Consider the following 20,449-nt stretch of genomic DNA (forward strand, 5'->3'; position numbering starts at 1 on the left):
ATCTTTTCAGTCAAATTCTTAAATTGAAGTCATTTAGAATAATAAGTCACTTGGGCTGTCACCAAGCAAATTAAATTTTAAAATTGATATTTTAAACATTATACATTGAATACTGATATTAAAATATATATATATATATATATGTATATATTTTTTTATATGAAGATACTTTTAATGTGAAATTAAAACTGTCAGTAGGTGGCAACAAGTCACTGATAATAAGTGAGTCATTGCGACTGAACCGAATCATTTAAACGGTTGATTCATACAGGAACAAAACAGCACAATTTTGCTCAGGGATGAAAATTGAAATGAAATTTGTTGATGAAATAGATCAATGTGTGCTACACTGCTGTCCTGAGTAAAGACTCGGCAGATACAGGGGATCTGATCTGGCGCTCGTCTAGTTGTCCTTCATGTCTACATGTGCACGTCCGCAGACTGTTGCTGGCCCCTTGATGACCGCCCCATGGAAATATCCCTGCACTGCCACTGTCTAAGAGGGCAAAGAGATTAAGCAATTCATTTCTGAGTATTTGCTATTTTAAATTGTCATTTTGAATTAGGCCATCTATGTGATTCAGGTAGATCCAATAAACTGAAAACTCTTCCTACTTCAATACAAAACAATGCTGAACTTTGACAATAAAGGGATTTTTAAATGCTATAATAGTGCTTTTATAATGTCTAAATATAAATCCATTAGCAAAACACATGAAAATAACTATATGCCGGAAAAGGTAAATGAGATTTAAAAAATAAAAAATCCTCTGCTGCCATCTAGTAGTCATAATGGGAATCATGACATTCATCTTAAAACATTTGCTAGTTTCCCATGAATTAACTCTATAATAAGTAAAAATGAAAAAAGACAGATGTTATTTGAAATTAATTTATTATGTTCTCATATAAAATATGAATAACTGCGATGCAAATGAAAAATATATACATATTAAAAAAAATATTTTTTTTTTTTTCACATTTGGCTCCCAAATTCTGGAATAGCCTTCCTGATAATGTTTGGGGTTCAGACACACTCTCTCTGTTTAAATCTAGATTAAAAACGCATCTCTTTCAACAAGCATTGGAATAATGTATCTTAAATTGTGAGTGTAGTTGCATCTGATCAAATGCACATTTTTATTCTTTAGCTTGGGTTAAACTAATTAATTTTACTTTGTTGGATCAGCAGCTATGCTAATGATGTCTCTATTTGTTTCTATGTTTTGCCACAGGATGTAGGATTTACACAAGCTCCAGTCTGGATCCAGAACACCTGAGAAGAGATGATGCTGACCCTCAGAGGACCTCAGATGATGCTAACCCTGAATCAACAAACAGAACTAACAAATATTACTACAAGTGTGATTATGTGGCAGGATGGCTAGATCCCCCTATATTGATTGTTAGGATTGTTGGCCTCAGTAGTTATGGATGAGCATATAAAAGGTGGAGTTGTGTCACAAGGATGTGTTGCTCTTATTTCATTTGTTTATTTTAGTTTAATTTATTCTCTTGTGAATGTTTTGTTTGGAATTGTAAATTGTCTTTTTTTTTTATCTGGTTTGTTCATTTCCAGGTGCTTTGGGTCAAACCCCAAAAGGGCAGAGAGGCAGATTTCCACATGTGTGCGGTGGTGGTGCTATCTTGTCACCGTGTGCAGTGTTGTGGCGTGTCGATCACCAACCAAAATCTCACTGGGTATCGAGTGGGTGTATGTGAATGAATGGGTGCACCGATAGTGTGTGATAACTGCATTTTGTGATTTCTTTAGGAGTTGATTCCAGCTGACCACAGCACTGTAAATCTTTACTCTTTTTGTGTGATCAGCAACAAGTAACCAAACATTAAGTATGCCAGCGCTCATGTGATTTCCCTTTTCTTTTTTTTTGTCATTTATTATTTGGATTAATAAAGCTTTGTATTTTGGTACCCATGTCTCTCGCTCTATTTTGTGGAACTGAACCTGTATTGCCTTGATTAGCACCTGTGAGTGCGTAGTATTTCCCTGGGTGCAAGTCTTGGTGGCGTAGTCCTTTGTCTAGTGTTATAGTTTCTGTTGCCTATGGCCATGCTGCCACAATTACATTTAATAATGTTCATCGTCTGGCTGACTACGTCTTGTATGTATCTTTCTGAAAAATCCTGTCAGACGTGCACAAACTGAGTCACCACTTAAACTACTACTAAATATTGTAGAAACATAATTTTCTCTAAAGTTGCTTTGTAATTTGTATTGTAAAAAGCGCTATAATTGAATATACAGCGGGGAAAATAAGTATTTGACACATCAGCATTTTTATAAGTAAGGGGATTTCTAAGTGGGTTACAGACACAATTTCCACCAGATGTAGCCATTAAGCCAAATATTGAATTCATACAAAAGAAATCAGAACATTTAAGTATACAAGTTGAGTCATAATAAAGTGAAATGACACAGGGAATAAGTGTTGAACACCCTTTATTTAATTCTTTGTAGAAAAGCCTTTGGTGACTACAGCTTCTAGACACCTCTTGTATGGAGAGATCAGTCGTCTGCATTGCTCAGGAGTGATTCTGGCCCATTCTTCCACACAAATGCTCTTTAAATCTTGATTGCTTGGGCCTCTTTTATGAACTTTGATCTTCAGTTCTCTCCATAAATTTTCTATGGGATTTAGGTCAGGTGATTGACTGGGCCATATAGTTTCCTTGGCCTTGTGTTTGGGATCTATGTGTGCTTCTCAATGCTTATTTTTGCATCCTCATTTCCTTTCCTCCCTTACTTTCCTCATGTCTTAGCTCTACCCCTTCAGGATGCGAGGGAAGGACGCAAGGAAAAGACGTGAGGCTGGAGGACTTGAAATGATTTATCCTCACTCCCTTCAGCGTTACTTCAAAGTGTCATCAGCTGTGATTAAAGGGATCTGCCCTTATGTTGTTCAAGTTTGTTAATTAAGACACTCATAATACATATTAATAAAGCAAGATGTCCTGTTTGATGAAAGGACAGAGGATCGAGGAAAGGAGGAGGGATATTGAGAAGCACCCACTGTCTTGCTGAAATGCCCACCCTCTTTTCATTTTCAGCTTTCTATTAGATGGCAGCAGATTTTTATCCAGAATGTCCCGGTACATTTCTCCATTCATCCTGCCTTCTATAATATGACTGCCAAAAAGAAGATTAGAGGAAGATTAGACCCTTCCTGTCAGAGCAAGCCACCCAACTTCTTGTCCAAGCTCTTGTTCTCTCCAGACTGGTTTATTGTAATGCTCTCCTGGCGGGCCTTCCTGCATGTACTGTCAAGCCTCTGCAGTTGATCCAGAACGCAGCAGCGAGGATTGTCTTCAATGAGCCAAAAAAAGCTCCCGTTACTCTCCTCATCAGGTTACACTGGCTACCAGTAGCCGCTCGCATCAAATTCAAGGTACTGATGCTAGCCTACAAGACGACCACTGGCACGGCACCAACATACCTAAACTCACTGGTTAAATCTTATGTGCCCTCCAGAAGTTTCACTCTGCAAGTGAACGACGCCTTGTGTTGCCATCCCAAAGAAGTTCAAACTGTGTCCAGCTGGTGGAATGACCTCCCAATCTCAATTCATACAGCTGAGTCTTTACTCATTTTCAAGAAACAGCTAAAGACTCATCTTTTTCGACAGCACTTAACCAACTAACACTAGCACTTTTCCTTTTCTTGTCTTTTCATTTAAACAAAAGAAAAAGAAAAAAAAAAACCTGGCTATGCGTTCAGTACTAGACTAACTGAGACTTGTCATGGCACTTGTATACTGTTGTTGTTCTCTTGTTGACCTGACTGCTTCTATTGTTCTCAATTGTAAGTCGCTTTGGATAAAAGCGTCTGCTAAATGATTAAATGTAAAAAGTTCAATTTTGCTTTCATCTGACCATACTATAGTCTCCCAATAATCCACAGACTTCTCCAAATGCTCTTTTGCAAACTTTAACCGAGCCTCAACATGCTTTTTGTTCAGCAATGAAGTCTTGCATGGTGAGCGTGCATGGATGCCATGGCGGTTCGGTGCATTGCTTATAGTTTTCTTTGAAACAACAATACCTGCTGATGCGAGGTCTTCCTGAAGTTCTGCCCGAGTGGTTCTTGGCTCTTGGAGAACTCTCCTGATTATTCTTTGAACTCCTCGGACAGGGATCTTACGTAGAGCACCTGATCGTGGCCGGTTTATGGTGAACTGATGCTCTTTCAATTTCCGGACAATGGCCCCCACAGTGCTCACAGGAACCTTCATAATTCTGGAAATGCGCCTATAACCATTCCCATCAAAATGCTTTTCAACAATAAGATTACGAAGATCTTGAGAGAGTTCTTTGCTTTTACCCATCATGAAGTCTTTCCTGTGTGCCTCCTGGGCAGTGATGGTGTGGCCGGGATCTATTTTTTCGGCCTCACAGACACTGCTACCGCTCGCTCCCTTTGCTTGACAACATACTTACTGAAGTCACTCACTTTACGCTCGTGCATGATTTGCGGGCTAAATGTTCACATTTGGAAAATTTGCCCCGGATCGTGAACTACACGAATTTTGCATCTAATGCTGGAAAGAGCAGCGCTAAATGTTGTGTGTGTAATCACACAATCGAGGAAAAGACTGGGACAACTTCAAACTTTAACAGACACCTGTCACGGATGAACCCAGAAAAGTAAATAAAATGCTTTCCATTGGCTAACGTTAGCTTTTAAAAAAACTATTATTGACTAATGCATATGATAATAAACACGTTGCTTTCTGACCAGTCGCGTGCCGTCACACACACACATTTACTTGAACACATAAAAACGCACTCACGCTAAATCACTCGGTCACTCACACACAAACGCACTCTCTCCCTCTCTCCCTCTCCCCCCCTCTCTCTCTCTCTCTCTCTCTCTCTCAGTATATCGTATTGATTTTTATGTTTTAAGTATCTTTAAAATACAGTCCTGTAAAGTGCATGTTTCTTTTTTTTCACCGAGTGTATTTCTATAATACAGTGTTAAAGGATTAGTTCACAAAATGAAAACTTCCTAATCATTTACTCCTCCCAATGCCATCCAGGATATCCATGGCTTTTTTTCTTCAGTGGAAAATAAATGTTTTTTTAAGGAAAACATTTCAGGATGTTTTCTTCATATAATGGCCTTCAATGCCTACCAACAGTTGGTTGCTATTGTTTCCTCAAAAAACGGGACTCGGACTCTAGTAATGGTGACTCGACTCGGACTCTTCTTTGGTGACTCAGACTCGACAGTTCGTGACTCGACTACAACACTGCTCCTGGGTAATGAGAAGCCTTTATAGGCCATCAGTTAGGACTAAAGCAGCTGATATCAATTAGTACTGATGGGAGCGGGGGTTTCTCTCTCAATTCTGACAGATTTCAGGATGATTCTTGGCTTTCTATGCCATTTTGCACCTTGTTTGGGGGAAGTCGTGGCCTAATGGTTAGAGAGTCGGACTCGCAATCGGAGGGTTTGTAGGTGAAGGGGAGTTCATGTACAGTGCTCTCTCCACCCTCAGTACCACGACTTAGGTGTCCTTGAGCAAGGCACCACACCCCCAACTGCTTCTGGGCTCCGCAGCATAAATGGCTGCCCACTGCTCGGGGTGTGTGTGCACGGTGTGTGTGTGTGTGTATGTGTGTGTGTGCGTGTGTGTGTGTGTGTGTGTGTGTGCGCACAAATTCCGAGTATGGGTCACCATACTTGGCTGTATATCATGTCACTTTCGTTATCTTCATGTGTTCAATACTTATTCCCTGTGTCATTTCACTTTATTTATTATGACTCAACTTGTATACTTAAATGTTCTGATTTCTTTGTATGAATTCAATTTTTGGCTTGACGGCTACATCTGGTGGAAATTTTGTGTCAATAGCCCACTTAGAAATCCCCTTACTTACAAAAATGCTTATGTGTCAAATACTTATTTTCCCCACTGTATTCAAATTACCTAACTAAAAAGTGAGCAATATTACATGTGTTTGAAAATAAAAATTAATTTAAAAAATGTGTTCTACTGTCTGGGGTCTGCCATCAGGAGTTAAAGGGGATGTTATGTGACACACATTTTTCTTTCTTTCTCCCTATTGTATTGAAAATGGGTGAAGGGGGTTCAAACATTCAATCAGAACTTAGAACACTTTGTTTTATACTTTCAGGTTTCTCAAAGAGTCGGTGTGAATCATAGCCCTTGAAAAAAGTAAAAACATCCCTCCAGGATCCTGTATTTGAAATATAACTTTGTAAAAACCAAATAATCTTTACAGATCTTTATTGGAAAAGGTATAAACAGTATTTTTCATACTTGTTCAATGAACCATAAACAATTATTGCACGTGCATCTGTGGAACAGGAGCAGGAACCTTTAAACACTAAATCATCTCCCCGATGTATCAAATTATGCAAAAGTATTATATAGGCCTATTATAAATAAAAAAGAAAATGAAAGGAAATAGGTCAAAAGTCAGGACAAATTACTATTTTACATTTTAGCAAGAAGTCACTTGGTCATCAACACTGCGTTTATTCAATCAAGATTTTAATATACTTTTCAAAATACATTTAATGCCATGTTGATCTATCTTTAAGTTTTTGTTTTTTGTTTTTATTCAGCAAGGATTTGTTAAACTGATAGAAACGGTGGTAGTAATGATTGTAAGTGTTAGAAAACATCTCTAGTTTGAAAAAAATTGTGTTCTTTTTTTATTTTAGTTTTTTATTAGTGAACCCCAAAAAAGGATAATAGGTTCCATATATATAAAATGAAAAATTACTATATTTAAATAATAAAGAATAAGCACCACATCTGTTTCAACATAATAAATAAGCATATTAGAATAAATTCTGAAGGATCATGCACTGAAGACTGGAGTAATGATGCTGAAAATTCAGCTTTTCATCACTGGTATAAATTATATTTCAAAGTATATGAAAATAGGAAAGCATTCTTTTAAATTATTATTATTATTTAATCAATTAAATGCAGACCTGATGAGCAAAATAACCTTTCATAATGCTGAAGAATGATCAAAAATGGTAATTTAATAAAGGTAATTTAAAACTTTCACTCGACTACACTTCACACAACAGTCCTGTAGGTGGCACTCGGGCTTCATTAACTGTGAGAAGTGGGTTAAAACAGGGTGCAACATTTTGAACACAAAACCTTGTACACAGACAAATGAAACTACATTTATGCACCCTCTATGTACTAAACTACTGAGCTATGCTTTGATTCAACCTCCCAACTTTTCTCTTTTTTAATCAAAATGTGCTTTTTAACCACAGACTGTAATATAATTTCATCTTTATCTTTAACAGCAATTAAGATGTTTAACATTTCAAAACACATTCTAATGTTAGCAGACACATTACCCTTTCACATGTGACCAACAATTCCTCAACAGATATAAAATATCTTACCCCTGGTTTCACAGACAGGGCTTAAGACTAGTCCTAGACTAAAATGTAAGTCTGAGCTGTTTCCACTGAAATAAACTTGCACTGACTGATCTTAAAAATATATCAGTGCCTTTTTAGTTTTAAGATGGACATCGGTAATGTTTTTTTCTAAGCATGTTTATAAAAATTACTTAAATGTCCTAATTGATCTATGGTCTAATCCTGGCTTAGTCTAAGCCCTGTCTGTGAAACCGGGCCATAATGAAATATTATCAAATTATTCAGATGACGGAGTTGACACATCTGACGGTGGTGATGAAAAACATGAATTTTCTAGTCATTTTAACTATCAAATACATTGAATCGATCAGTTACTGTATTAAAAAAACACAACAAACAGTGAGTATGTTACTGTTTATAAAGCTTTTATTCTAGCGTCATTATTTTGATCACTGGAGCACAAAATCTTACAGCATTTCTATCACAAAACAAATAAAGTTCATGTAGTGATGCATGATGCTAACAGAACCTGCTTCAAGAGAATAATATTATCTAAATGTTTCAAATAATTTCCTCTGACAGCTGCCCCTGATATTCCCTGATTTTATTACATTTTAAAGGGGTCATATGACATTGCTGAAAAGAACATTATGCAGTGTATTTGGTGTAATGTACCAGTGTTTATGCAGTTTAAGATAAAAAAAACACACATTATTTTCCACATAATGTACATTATTGTTGCTCTTCTATGCCCGGCCTTTTTAAAATTCTAATTGTTCTGAAAAGCAAGGTGTGCTCTGGTTGGCCAGCTATACAGTGCATTGTGATTGGCTGAATGCCTTAAGCGTGTGACAGAAATGTTACACCCCTTAACTTTGATATCACGACCAGAAAAAAACTATAAAACACATTACAGACGCAGCATTTGTTGCATCCAGTGGAGACATTATTACTGATTATAGTGACTTTTTAGTGTGACTGTAGCTTTATACTGTATTTTTACACGTTGTGTTGCTTTTTGCGCCGCGTAAGCATAAAACCATGTCTGCATTTGTGATTGGAGAAATGACAAACAATCAGCACTACTCTACACTACTCACATTTGAATCATCATCAGAAAATTATATAAATATAAAAATGTACTTACAGGCTGTGAGTCAGAAGTGCCAGACTGTCCTTGCAAAGTAGGAACTGCCTCTCTTTATAGAAACAACCTTTGATCACAGACTCAATGTAGACTGCTCTACAGGTTCAGGAAACAGTCCTCCATAAACTGCGTCACACAGCATCACACACTTCAGGCTTGAGTGAGGAACATTTGGGCGGAGTTATGCAAATCTCCCCACACAGTGATGTAGACATGTGGGGGCGTGTTTAAACAAGGTGTTTTAGGAGAACGTGGACAAGTCTCAACTTTTATAAAGAATATCACTTTAGATTTGAGACTTTAGTCTTTGCAACTTTACAGACCTTATTTATTCACCAAGAGCTTGTAACACTCCAAAGAGAAAGGAAAAATGTAAATCACATCATATGACCCCTTTAATAAATGTCTGACGGTTTTGGCAAAAAGTGGAGACACAACTTTGAAACCTTATGAAACATGCATGTGTCACTGAAAAACAAGCTTGCTTTGATATGAGATATTATTAAGTGTTTCTTTTGATAAAACAAGCTCTTTTTCATCATTAAAAAAACATTTTTAGCCATTATAAAGCATATGAATGATTGAACCCTTCTCTGTGGACAAACTGTTTTAAATGTAGTCAGAAGACTATAAGTGTCATAGATTTCACATAATAATGATAAAATTAAACCCGAAAGGGATAACAGTAAATGTGTGTATCATAGTCAATTTATTACCGATTGTGACTTTTGGCTCTGCAAGGATTTGTGCATTGCTTTTGTAGTCATTTAGCATTCATCATTCTCAGCGATGTAATTTGATTTATAATATGAGACAAACTGCAGCTACAGATCGCTTCACAAGTGTGAGCTCGTCTGTCCATGTAATTTTTAAACTGATTTATGAATAAGAACAGAAAATGACTGCTCCACTTCACATTAATGTTCAATAAAATTGAGTATTATAGGTAGGCCTACATGGCAAATGGGCATTGATGAATTAAAAAATATTCTAAAATATAAAGGCTTAAATAAATTGACTCATTTGATTTAATTATTGATGAAAAAAGTTTAAAATATCCTTTGGTTTATTCCTTACGTTTACCCACTCTCTTGAAGAAACATGGCTTGAGAGAGCCATAGGTTTCCGAACAGACTGGAATATCAGTCAGTCAAGCAAAATGCACAAATAATTCAAATAAAAATCAGTGCGTTCATCAGTAGTTGATGCAATGTTGAAACACTTCTTAAACCTAAATTGATTTTTGTAAATCCAGTGGTCAAATGCAATGTCAGGTGACTAATAACTGATCTTTGTGTGAATGTCCACAAAACTTTTTGATTTTTGGAATCAGTTTTTAATCCAGATTATGTAATCAGTTGCTACCTAGCTCTGTATATATATAAAGATAAAAAACATTGTGCACTCGGAATGTTTTTCTTAGAATGCAGTTCTATGTTATCATACAGAACATATAAGAAACACCTGCCACATGCCATCTAACCCACGGTTACCACATGACTGCAACAAAACTAATTCATTGCATATGTTTGGTTGACTTACTAACACACAAACCACAAACCATGACACCTAAAACCACATGTACTTCGGTACGACAAACAATTTGAACAATAACATCAATGATAATAATATGAAATATAGATACTTATTTATCTACTGTAAATATAATTTATATTAGTTTATATAACTGATCTTTAATGAAATTTTGATAGAAACACTAAATAATGGCATGTTATTGAGAAGCAGTTCAGATGTGCTCACAAGAGGGCGCCAGTGTCTGTGCATTAGCGTTCAGGATGAAACAGCAGATTTGACGCGTTGCATTAGTTTGATTTCTGTTGATTGGTTGCGTCAGTCGTAAGAAGTTGCCATGTGCGCGAGGACAAAACAGGTTTGGATTACACAGAAAACAATGCATGTTGTTTTTAGGTCATGCATAAAATACAATTTTGGGTGATGATATTCTCTGACAACACTATTAAGATGAAGTCTTATAAAAATGAATAGCCTACATAAGAAACGTTTATAAGAAACTATTTACTGACAGAAACTGTCTTATATTCGGTCAGGATGAAGTGAAATCTATTTCCTAGTCTCTAGGAGGAGCTCTCTATCAGCCAACCACCTAAATAACGATTACTGCAGGGGGGGGAATTTCCAGACTAGAACAGCTCATCTAGATGAGTGCCATTTGACCACATTTCTGTTGATAATGTAACCATAAAGCTACACACCCCTCCAATTCCCCCGCTGGGAACTTTAGGGGTTTTATCAGGTTTAATAATCCGAAGCAAGCTGAGACAATCTCTATGTGGCCTGCTCCTGAAACAGTGTCATATTAACTCCTGTTTTATATACATTTATAATAGGGCTGCGACTATCCATCCATCCACCCATCTTTTATTTTAGATGAGATAATTATTTGAAAGGGTCATAATTAAATTATATTTAACAGGAAAAGCTGATTTGTATTATAACAACCTCGTAGTCTCACACATTGTTTTGTCTATAGAGCATAATAGTTTTGGGTGAAAAGCATGAAACAGCATAACAACAAATAACATGTTAACAACACAGTGGATCTCACTGAGACAGGTAGTGCATGAATATTTAATATTTAAAAATATTATTTCAATTTAGCATTTATATGCTTAGTTCAGCCACACAGAAGCTATTTTTGATTGATTGCTTTATTAAGGTTGTCTGTTTTTCATAAAGTAGGCTATGTCAGTATTGTGTTGGTATTAGTCAGGACTGTAAAAGCCCAACCCAGTGGTTTGTTTAGTTTCATTATCACAGGTCATTTTTGGAAATTAATTTTTTTGTTGTTTGTTTGTGATGACTCAATGAAGCAGGCTCTTTCAGATCCATCTGCAAACCTGTTTTCACCAAGTATAGTAAAAATGCTAAGAATTTCCCCAAGTTTCCCTGTAACGTCCTCTACAATATCACTTCATAATTTTTATAATATGAACTGATTCAGTGGCTATAAAACTGAATAATCATTGATCAGATTCAAAATAAGTTCAGAGTTTAAAGATCATATATTTGCAAGGGAGCAGTGAGTTTGCACTTGATCCATCTCTCCGTCCCTTCCCTCCCCACAATCACAGAGTCACATGACGTGAGCTTGGCTTTGGCTTGGCATCACCAACAAAATGGAAAAGAAAAGAAAGTGAAAGAGTGCCGGCTCGGGACTTTCCAGGGTGTTGTTATTATGCTTGGCATGTGATGTTCAGCCACTGCTGGCGTGATTATACAACCAAACCAAAAGAGGAGCGCGGGAAAACGCTTAAATGCTTTGTCAGGTCCCAAGGAGACAAGAAAAAATGTATATTTTAAACACACTCTTACTTGACACACCGATGCTCGGTTACCTTATAGGGATAGTTTACCCAAAAATGAAAACTCATCATCATCCATCATTTACTCACCTTCAAGTTATTCCAAACCTCTTTCTTTTGTTGAACGAAAAAAAAGAAAAGAATATATTTGGACGAATTCTTATAACTCAACAGATACCGGCAGCCATTGACATTTATAGTAAGGGAAAAAAAATACTACGGAAGTCAATGGCTACCAGCAACTGTTTGGTCTTTTACATTCAGCAGGAGAAAGACACTCATACAGGTTTGGAACAACTTGAGAGTAAATAAATAATGACAGAAATATCATTTTTGGGTGAACTGTCTCTTTAACTTAGCGTGAGCTATTGTCTCGTTGGTTTCGCTGGTGTCTGTTGTTTCGTTTTTGTCTCTAGCATGCATGGGCAAAACTAAAAAGTACCTAAATATTTGTCAGGCATTTCATAATATCCCATCACTTCAGAAAATGGCTGCCTTTACTCTGCTTTGTATGCTGAAATAACAGTCAGTAACAATATAATATATTTAATTTAAAAGCCAAATTATAGAACTGTAAGTCTGCAACTTTAAGCTTTATTACACATTTTTTTAAAGTTATGTTGCTCAACTTCCATTAAGCATTAAATCCTAATGTTCAGTCTCATTCAAAAGAGTTAAAAATAATGCTTTTGAGTTACAACAGAGGGACAGATCATTTAACATTTTGAATAAAGTCCTCAAATCCCTGAAAATGTTTGATCTCCATTTATTTCGGCAGCAAATATTATTTATTGTGCAATGTAATGGCAGTAATTTTGAGGCAGTACCTTGTACTGGGAGGCCAAAATATCACCGAAACCATTTCTTGGCAGCAGAATGGTTTCCAATAGGGGGTGATAAAACACAACAGCGTTATCTTGGAGACACCATGAGACGGATGACACCAGGCAGCAAACTAAACAGAACAAGTGCAACCGGGACTTTCCAAAAAGACAACGTCTCAAGCCAAAGATGAGCAATAAATATAGCAACAATCTGAATATTTAGGGGAAATTATTAAGTTGATGTATCATGACAACACATATAAAATGGTGGCATGGTTTTAAAATGACTTTTAAACGATCATTGGAAAAACTACAAAACTTTTGTTGTCATCCTGAGGATGTTGAAGGAAAGAATATGTGCATATGCAGACTCTCAGTCTCTTTGCTGAAGAGAATAAGTTTGATATGTGATGAGATCCTTTCACTATCACCTGAGCTTCATGATTTCTTTTGATTTCAGGTCACAAAATGTCCGGCGATCACAAAATGGTGCCGATAATCTGGACTGGCAACCTGGGCATTTCATGGAAGTCACGTGATTTCACAAAACCTAATGGTGCACCTTCACTGGCACGAATAATTCTGCCAGCACTTAACTCATTCATGGCCAGTCGCTTTGTTTTTTTGTTAGACACACACACACACACACACACACACACAAAAACAACCTTTCAATACTATTATAGTATCCATGTAAGTCAGAAATCAGTCTTTATCTTTCTGCCTTCCTGGTTTGTATGGCAATAGATGTTTTATATGTGAAACGATGGTATCCTTCATTTGGCTTGTTTTTTATGCAATAAGGTAATATGGATTCCTTTCACACTATAACATTTCACATTTTGTTACTGAAATCTACTCAAACAATATACTGGACCTGCTAACTCATTGCAATTTAAATCTAAACCACTATTCATCACCAACATGCTTTCATGTTATAAGAACACCGATACATAGACCTGCATGAAGGTATACATGATGTAATGAAAAATGTTGACAACCATTTTTAAGGTGGGTAGAGACAGAGCTGTCAGTGTCAGACATGTCTGTCCCGCAGGCAACAGGGGGTGATAAAACAACATCGCAACCGTGGACGTACCAGGCAGCAAAACACACCTACAATACCAAATCAAGAACAATAGGTACTTTCCGACAAGACAATATAAAAAAACCTAAGGAGATCTATAAAAACAGCAGCACTCTGAATATTAGGGGAAATTATTGCAATGTTCCACGACAACAGGCTAGTAAGAAGTGAAAGAAAATATTAAATGGTGCTATTGTTTCAAAATGACTTTGGCAAGTAAAAAAGAAACGGGCACACAAAAACAACAAAACCTTTTGTCATCCTCAGGACATGAAATAAAAAACACACTCTCACTCTACCTTCTAAAGAGAATAGGTTTTGTATGCGATGGGATCCTTTCAATGTCACCTGAGATTGGCAGTTTTTTGTTTTTTTTGTTTATTGCGACACACACACACACACACACACAAAACTATCTGTAATTTTACAGTATCCTGTGAGTCATAAAATAAGTCTTTATTCCCCTTACCATCCTGATGTGTTTATGTCTATTGAAATGTTGGTATCTTTCATTTGGCTTGATTTTATGCAATTAAGTAATATAGATTCCTTTTCAACTATAACATTTCACAGTTAGGTACTGAAATCTACCAAACAATATATTGGCCCTTGCCAACTCACTGTAATTTTATTCTGAACCACTGTTTATCACCAACATGCTTTCATGTTATAGGAAAACAGATACATAAATATATAGACCAGGAAGGCATGTGCAATAATGAAAAAGGATGGCAGCCATTTTAAGGTATGTTGTCAGGGCTGTCATATCTGTCCCGCTGGCATTAGTGGTGGAACATCACCAAATGAACCAGGTACAGCCAGGCACCAAGCCAAACACACAAATGTGTAATCAGGTGAAACAACAATAGGTACTTTCCAGCTAAACAGAGTTTGCTTATTTGGTAGATGATCTAACATTTATTTCTCACCTGCATATTGACCCATAACAGTGTGCATATGTGTGGTGAAAGCTACATAATGAAAGCTAATACATTTTAATTTTATGGGTATTGTTAGCTGATTATGTGATAACAGGAAATGTGGTCAGACTCATTTTTTTCTTCTTATAGAGCAGGAAGAGCTTAATTTGGGTTCAGTTAAAAATATATACACTAAACTTTCTTAAAAGACATTATACATTTTTTATTTAATATGACTATATAAAGTTGCTGTGATAACTTTAAATTACATTTGCAACTTTTGACTGTGTTTGTTTGTGTGTGTGTGTGTGTGTGTGTTTTGCATCAGCACAAATTCAAATCAGGGTAACTATCACAGTAACAAAAAGATGCTGTCAGGCAGAGCGCCAATAAACAGGACTGGCAGCTTGGGCATTTCAAGGAAGTCACGTGTTTCACAAACCAGTTGTGCACTATTTCTGACCTTGATTCTGTACGCACTATTTTTTCAATTCAATTCAAGTTTATTTGTATAGCGCTTTTAACAATACAAATTATTGCAAAGCAACTTTACAGAAAATTAATTTTCTACAATATGTAGTAGTAGCTTATCAGTGGTGACTGTCAGTTTATGTGCATATGACAAACATTTTCAGAAAAATTAATACAAGACGTAGTCAACCAGACTATGAACACTATTAACAGCAATTATTATATGATGCAATCACACTTGTAGCAATATTTGTTAGTTCTGTTGTTGATTCAGGGTTAACATCATCTGAGGTCCTATGAGAGTCAGCATCATCTCTTCTCAGGTGTTCTGGATCCAGACTGGAGCTTGTGTAAATCCTATTTAAATAGGGAAGTCGTGGCCTAGTGGTTAGATAGTTTGACTCCTAACTCGAGGTTAGGACTCCTAAGGTAGTGGGTTTGAGTCTCAGGCCAGCAATACCACAACTTAGGTGCCCTTGAGCAATGCACTGAACCCCCAACTGCTCTTCATGCGCCGCAGCATAAATGGCTGCCCACTGCTCCGGGTGTCTGTTCACAGTGTGTGTACACTGTTTTTGTGTTTGTTCACTGCTGCTGTGTGTGTGCACTTTTGATGGGTTAAATGCAGAGCACGAATTCTGAGTATGGGTCACCATACTTGGCTGTATGTCACTCACTTTATGTAAATCCTGTGCCAAAACAGAGAAACAAATTGAGACATAATTAGCATAGCTGCTGTTCCAACCAAGTAAAAATTAATCCAAGCTAAAGAATAATAATGCGCATTTGATCAGATGCAACTGTAGTCACAAATTATGAGATGCATTATTGGAATGCTTGGCGAAAGAGATGCGTTTTTAATCTAGATTTAAACAGAGAGAGTGTGTCTGAACCCTGAACATTATCAGGAAGGCTATTCCAAAGTTTGGGTGCCAAATGCGAAAAAGCTCTACCTCCTTAATTGGACTTTGTTATCCAAGGAACTACCAAAAGCATTTAGGGCCTTATAGGTAAGTAATGATAATTTGTAACTGATACGGAACTTAATAGATAGCCAGTGCAGAGACTGTAAAATTGGGGTAATATGATCATATTTTCTTGACCTGGTAAGGACTCTAGCTGCTGCATTTTGGACTACCTGTAGCTTGTTTATTGAAGAAGCAGGACAACCACCTAGAAGTGCATTACAATAGTCCAGTCTAGAGGTCATGAATGCATGAACTAGCTTTTCTGCATCAGAAACAGGTAACATGGCCATGCTTGTACATAAGTAATATCCCTGTCTTATCTGAATTTAATAGGAGAAAGTTATTGGCCATTCAATCTTTTACATTTTTGACACACTCTGTTAGCTTAGATAATTTAGAAGTTTCATCAGATATATTGTCTTTGTTTAAAAAAAAAAAAGCGGGAACTCGTGGCCTAGTGGTTAGAGAGTTTGACTCCTAACCCTAGGGTTGTGGGTTTGAGTCTCAGGCTGGCAATACTACGACTGAGATTCCCTTGAGCAAGGCACCGAACCCCCAACTGCTCCCTGGGCGCCACAGCATAGATGGCTGCCCACTGCTCTGGATGTGTGTTAACTGCTGTGTGTGTGCACTTGGATGGGTTAAATGCAGCGCATAAATTCTAAGTATGGGTCACCCTACTTGGCTGTATGTCATGTCATTTTCACTTTTTTTTTAGTTTATTTTCTAATAATATTACCAAGGGCTAACATGTATATTGAAAATAGCAGAGGACCGAGGACAGATCCTTGTGGCACTCCATATTTTACTGGTGATAAATGAAATGACTCCCCATTTAAATAAACAAAATGGTAGCGATCGGACAGGTAGGATCTAAACCATCTTAGAGTCTGCCCTTGAATACCCGTATAGTTTTGTAATCGTTCTATGAGTATGTCCTGATCTATGGTGTCGAACGCAGCACTAAGATCAAGTAAAACTAGCAATGAGATGCAGCCTTGATCTGATGCAAGAAGCAAGTAATTTGTAATTTTAACAAATGCAGTTTCTGTGCTATGGTTTATGGTTTTTGCACTTCTGCCCAGACGGTAACGCTGAGACATATAGTTAATATCAGTGATATGCAGCATGCAATATACAAGGAAATGGTCAGTAACATCATCACTTTGAGATACGATATCTATATCAGTAAGATCAATTCCATGCGATATAATTAAATCTAGTGTATGATTAAAATGATGAGTGGGCCCGGAGACATTTTGCTTGACTCGACTGAGTTTGTTAGGTCAGTAAATGCAAGTCCTAATGCATAATTTGTATTATCAACATGAATATTAAAATCTCAGACAATTAGTGCTTTATCAACTGAAACCAAAAGGTCTGAGAGGAAATCTGCAAATTCTTTTAGGAATTCGGTTGTATACGGAGGTCTATACAAAGTAGCCAGAGCAAGAAATACAATAGATACAATAGATTTCTTTTGCATGTCTGACAGTGTAGCATTAAGCAGAAGTATTTCGAATGAGTTAAACCTGTAGCCTGTTTTCTGGGTAACATTGAGAATATCACTATATACAGTGGGTATGGAAAGTATTCAGACCCCCTTCAAGTTTTCACTCTTTTGCAGCCATTTGCTAAAATCATTTAAGTTCTTTTTTTTCCTCATTAATGTACACACAGCACCACATATTGATAGAAAAACACAGAATTGTTGACATTTTTGCACATTTGTTAAAAAAGAAGAACTGAAATATCACGTGGTCCTAAGTATTCAGACCCTTTGCTCAGTATTTAGTAGAAGCACCCTTTTAATCTAATACAGCCATGAGTCTTTTTGGGAAAGATGCAACAAGTTTTTTCACACCTGGATTTGGGGATCCTCTGCCATTCCTCCTTGCAGATCCTCTCCAGTTCGGTCAGGTTGGAGGGCAAACGTTGGTGGACAGCCATTTTCGTTATTTTAGCTGTGTGCTTAGGGTCATTGTCTTGTTGGAAGGTGAACCTTCGGCCCGGTCCGAGGACCTGAGCACTCTGGAGAAGGTTTTCATCCAGGCTATCCCAGTCGTCCTGTCCCTGCAGCTGAAAAACACCCCCACAGCATGATGCTGCCACCACCATGTTTCACTGTTGGGACTGTATTGGACAGGTGATGAGCAGTGCCTGGTTTTCTCCACACATACCGTTTAGAATTAAGACCGAAAAGTTCTATCTTGGTCTCATCACACCAGAGAATCCTTCAGGTGTTTTTTAGCAAACTCCATGGGGGCTTTCATGTGTCTTGCACTGAGGAGAGGCTTCCGTCGGGCCACTCTGCCATAAAGCCCTGACTGGTGGAGGGCTGCAGTGATGGTTGACTTTCTACAACTTTCTCCCATCTCCTGACTGCATCTCTGGAGCTCAGCCACAGTTATCTTTGGGTTCTTCTTTACCTCTCTCACCAAGGCTCTTCTCCCCCGATAGCTCAGCTCTAGGAAGGGTTCTGGTCGTCCCAAACATCTTCCATTTAAGGATTATGGAGGCCACTGTGCTCTTAGGAACCTTATATGCAGCAGAAATGTTTTTGTAACCTTGGCCAGATTTGTGCCTTGCCACAATTCTGTCTCTGAGCTCTTCAGGCAGTTCCTTTGACCTCATGATTCTCATTTGCTCTGACATGCACTGTGAGCTGGAAGGTCTTATATAGACAGGTGTGTGTCTTTCCTAATCAAGTCCAATCAGTATAATCAAACACAGCTGGACTCAAATGAAGGTGTAGAACCATCTCAAGGATGATCAGAAGAAATGGACAGCACCTGAGTTAAATATACGAGTGTCACAACAAAGGGTCTGAATACTTAGGACCATGTGATAGTTCAGTTTTTCTTTTTTAATAAATGTATATATATATAAATGTATATAATTTTATCAGGACCAGTCTGACTGGGCTCATGCTTATAACAGTAGTTTGGTGGAGTAGACTCATTTAGATCAATATAATAATTTTATTATATTAGGTTTTAGCCAGGTTTCAGTCAAGCAGAGTATATCAAAACTATTATCTGTGATCATTTCATTTACAATAACTGCTTTGGGTGAGAGTGATTTAATGTTCATGAGCCCAAGCTTAAAAAATTTTTTTTGTACGTTTATTGGACATTTTTCTGGTTTAACCAAAATAAGAGTTTTCCTAGAATCTACATTGAATTTATATTTTGACCACACTATTTTGGGAGCAGACACAGTCTTAATAGATTGGACAGTACAAGTACTTCTATCATTTAAGCGGGTGGAACAAAAGTCATCATAGCAGTTATTTGAGAATTGTCTTACTAGTCATATAGTGCGAAACATCCTGGAGATATTGTCCGAGAGAAGTTCCACTCTGACTCTGCTGGGGTGCAGGTCATCAGTGTCAAAAAGCCTAGGACGCTCCCAGAAAAAAATTCAAATTATTAACAAAGAGCAGTTTCTGTTCTTTACAACATGACAATAATGATTCATTTAAACAAAAAGTCTACTGAACCTTTCATATCCTCGTCGATACGTGGTCAGTGGTCCTGACACAATGATCATCGCAAATGCTTCATATAATACTATACCTATGCATATCTAACTTACTGACAGAATTTGAATATGAAAATACTATATATAAATGTTTACCTGGGAGTGGTGTTGGTGCAGTGGATAAGACACATGCCTTTGTTGTGAGAGATCTGGGTTTGAATCCACTGCGAGACACCAATGTGTCCCTGAGCAAGACACTTAACCCCTAGTTCCCCCAGTGTGACCTCTGACATATATATAGCAATTGTAAGTTGCTTTGGATAAAAGCGTCAGCTAAATTGATAAATGTAAATGTACCTATATATAGACTGTGAAAGAAAATATGTAGACTACATATATAGACTATATGAATGCTTCACATAATACTGTACATGTGCAAAGAGAAACACTGTAAGTCAAGCAGCTGGCTGGGGAACAGTGCAAGATGATTTGTAGTGCATGAGCATGTAAACATCCACATATTACTGAGTCTTTTGTTTAAAATACCCACACCCCTCGTATGACTGGGAGGGGTGGAAGTACTGGTCTCCTTATCTCAAAAGAATGGAAATTTAATCTTCAACCATCACCTACAGGTAATGGTTCATTTGAATCACATGCCATTACTGTAACCCATCCTGTTAGAATCCACTTTGTGGTCATTTATCATCCCCCAGGTCAATTGGGAAACTTCTTGGAGGAGTTGGATGTGCTTCTATCAAACTTTCCTGAAGATGGTACTCCTCTGGTACTGCTTGGTGACT

Source organism: Carassius carassius, chromosome 8 (assembly GCF_963082965.1).
Source record: "Carassius carassius chromosome 8, fCarCar2.1, whole genome shotgun sequence".
In the NCBI taxonomy this organism is placed as follows: Eukaryota; Metazoa; Chordata; class Actinopteri; order Cypriniformes; family Cyprinidae; genus Carassius; species Carassius carassius.